Source organism: Cryptomeria japonica, unplaced genomic scaffold (assembly GCF_030272615.1).
Source record: "Cryptomeria japonica unplaced genomic scaffold, Sugi_1.0 HiC_scaffold_246, whole genome shotgun sequence".
NCBI lineage: Eukaryota > Viridiplantae > Streptophyta > Pinopsida > Cupressales > Cupressaceae > Cryptomeria > Cryptomeria japonica.
Genome location: NW_026729068.1, coordinates 1 through 3,548, shown reverse-complemented (window position 1 = coordinate 3,548; position 3,548 = coordinate 1). Strand labels below are relative to the sequence as shown.

Genomic DNA, 3,548 nt, shown 5'->3' with positions numbered 1-3,548 from the left:
TGGCCAACGTGCGCGACTCGACCGAGCGCGCACTGGCCGAGGTGCACACCGATTTCACCTGGGTGCGCGCGCAGCACCTCGGGCGCACCGGGGTGCGCGCACAACGCCCGGGTTGCACCGTGGCCTGTGTGCTCGGGGCGCCTCGGGTGCGCGCTCGGTGTCGCCCCCGCGCGCGCGGTAGTGCGGGCAGCGCACCCCGGCCCGGCCCGGCCCCGACGAGAACGCAAACGGGCAAAAGGTTTATTCAAATAGCATTGCGACGCCCGGCGAAAAACTAAGAAAGGGTGCAACACCGGGACTTCCCGGGAGGTCACCCATCCCAGTACTACTCCGGCCCAAGCGCGCTTAACTGCGGAGTTCTGATGGGATCCGGTGCACTAACGCTGGTATGATCGCACCCGTTATGAGCTTGTCGCAGTGTGTACTTAGCAAACCGCGACCCACGTGCGAATCCACCCCGGCCACCCACCCCCGTCGAGGTGCACACCCTCCCTCGCGAAGTGCGCCCCGTTCGCCAAGTGTGAGCCCTGCCCGGGTGCGCGCACCTTGCTAGGGCGTCGGGTGTGCACCCGGCCCGGCCTACGTGCGTGCACCTGGACGGGGCGTCGTGTGCGTGCAGTGTCCCGTCTGCAACGCGGTGCCCACACACCACCTCGGGCGCAACGACCTGCGCTCACATGTGGGCCGAGTGCACCTTGGTGCATGTTCGGGGCGCCTCGGGTGCACGCTCGATCTTGCCCCGGTGCACCAAGGCGCTCGGTTTGCCCCGGGTGCGCACTTGGTGCAAGGTGGGCACCCAAAATAGGGATCAAGCACCAAAACACAAGTTTCGGGATGCAAAATGGGACCCAAGGACCACAAATGCGTTCCAAGACCCATGATGGGTCCACGAGAACAAAAATGTGTTCCGAGACTTAATAAACAAATATTGGGTTTTAGGAGAAGAAACATGCTCTGATGCCCAAAACGAGAATCGACCCCGAAAAGGCCACAGGCCAAAAGTGGGATGCGAGACAAAAAAAAATGGGACCCGAGGACCAAAATTGGGTTCCCAGGTCGAAGACAGGGCAACCGGACAAGAAACGACCTCTAAGGCTCGAAATGAGTCCCGACGACTAAAACTTGACAAGAAGCACCCATCAGGCACCCAACTCGACACCCATGGGATGCCGACCCACCCGGGCTTCCACCTAGCACACCTTGGCACCCACCCACCCTCGCACCCAACCTCGCACCCAACTTAGCACCTTTGAAACCCACATTGGCACTCACCCTGACCCTGGCACCTTGGAACCCACATTGGCACTCACCTTGACCCTGGCACCCACCTTTGCACTCACCTTGGGACCCACCCTGGCTCCCACCTCGGCACCCACCCAGACACCCACCTTGGTTCCTTGGCACCCACCTTGGATCCTTGGCACCCACCCCGACACCCACCTTGGCACGCAACTTGGCTACTTGCCACCCACCTTGGCTCCTTGACGCCCACCCCGACAACCACCCCGTGACCTACCCCTGGCTAGGGTTGGTGCACACCCACCCTGGTGCCCACCTTGGCACCCACCCCATGACCCACCTTGGCACGCACCTTAGTACCCACCCCGTTACCCACCCTAGGACCCACCCCGTGACCCACCTTGGCCAGGGTGGGTGCCTTGGTGCGCACAACTTGCCTGGGCTGCACACCAGGGCGGGCTCAAGATGGCACCCGCGTTCCGTTTTTTTCACTATCTTTCAAAACGGAAATTTTAAAATCTCGTTTTTTTTTTTTTTTTGCCTTTTCTGGAAATTAGTGAAGGCAGCGCATCAAAGGTGCGCAATGCTGGTGCGAACCCGGGAGCGCTCCGATGTGTGCTCCAAGGTGCGGCGTGCACGAAGTCCGAGCCCGGCTTGCCCCGGGTGCGCACCTCGCGTGCACCTTCGCCGGGGTGAGCACCTTGGCTGGGTTGCGCGCCCTGGTGCGCACCAAGGAGCGCTCTGAAGTGTGCTCCAAGGTGCGGCGTGCACGAAGTCGGAGCTCGGTTTGCCCCGGGTGTGCACCTCGGGTGCGCACCTCGCGTGCACCTTCGCTGCGGTGGGCACCTTGGCTGGGTTGCGCGCCTTGGTGGGCACCATGCAGTGCACGAAGTCGGAGCCCGGTTTGCCCCGGGCGCGCACCTCCGCCAGGGTGGGCACCTTGGTGCGCACAACTTGCCTGGGCTGCGCACCAGGAAGGGCTCAAGATGGCACCCGCGTTCCGTTTTTTTCACTATCTTTCAGAACGGAAATTTTAAAATATCGTTTTTTTTTGCCTTTTCTGGAAATTAGTGAAGGCAGCGCATCAAAGGTGCGCAACGCTGGTGCGAACCTGGGAGCGCTCCGATGTGTGCTCCAAGGTGCGGCGTGCACGAAGTCGGAGCCCCGGTTTGCCCCGGGTGCGCCCTGGTGGGCACCATGGTGCGCACCAAGGAGCGCTCCGAAGTGTGCTCCAAGGTGCGGCCTGCACGAAGTCGGAGCCCCGGTTTGCCCCGGGCGTGCACCGCGGGTGGGCACCTTGGTGCGCATGCCTTGCCTGGGCTGCGCACCAGGGCGGGCTCAAGATGGCACCCGCGTTCCGTTTTTTTCACTATCTTTCAAAACGGAAATTTTAAAATCTCATTTTTTTTTGCCTTTTCTGGAAATTAGTGAAGGCAGCGCATCAAAGGTGCGCACCTCGCTGCCCACCACGGTGCGCAACGCCGGTGGGCACCCGGGAGTGCTTCGAAGTGTGCTCCAAGGTGCTGCGTGCACGTTGTCGGAGCCCGGTTTGCCCCGGGTGCGCACCTCGCGTGCACCTTCGTCGGGGTGGGCACCTTGGCTGGGTTTGCCCCGGCTGCGCTCCGAAGCGGGGTTATTGGAGCGCCGCCTCTTTTTTTGTCGGAGCGTTTGGTGGGGTTTCTCGCATTGGCTCTTCCCAGGCCCGGTTGCCACCCTGGCGCGCACGAAGTCGGAAGTAGGGTTAATTGCCCGGGTGCGCACCTTTGCCAGGGTGGGCACCTTACCTGGGCTGTGCACCAGGGCGGGCTCAAGATGGCACCCGCGTTCCGTTTTTTTCACTATCTTTCAAAACGGAAATTTTAAAATCTCCTCTTTTTTTTGCCTTTTCTGGAAATTAGTGAAGGCAGCGCATCAAAGGTGCGCACCTCGCTGCCCACCTTGGTGTGCTCTGAGGTGCGCACCCGGGAGCGCTACGAAGTGTGCTCCAAGGTGCGGCGTGCACGTTGTCGGAGCCCGGTTTGCCCCGGGTGCGCACCTCGCCTGCACCTTGGCCGGGGTGGGCACCCTGGCTGGGTTTGCCCAGGGTGCGCTCCGAAGCGGGGTTACTGGAGCGCCCCCTCTTTTTTTGTCAGAGCGTTTGGTGGGGTTTCTCGCATTGGCTCTTCCCAGGCCCGGTTGTTGGGTGCGCTCCCACCCTGGCGCGCGCGAAGTTGGAAGTTGGGTTAATTGCCCGGGCGCGCACCTTCGCCAGGGTGGGCACCTTGGTGCGCACACCTTGGCTGGGCTGCGCACCAGGGCGGGCTCAAGAT

The 3,548-nt window shown here is 62.0% G+C and overlaps 1 non-coding gene across 1 annotated transcript; it reads right to left on the bottom strand.

Moving 5' to 3' along the window:
• Positions 1–281: 281 nt before the first annotated feature.
• On the bottom strand, positions 282–400 carry LOC131869383 (5S ribosomal RNA). The gene has a single exon (XR_009367766.1). It is a non-coding gene; the product is annotated as a 5S ribosomal RNA (ribosomal RNA).
• Between the last annotated feature and the right edge of the window lie 3,148 nt (positions 401–3,548).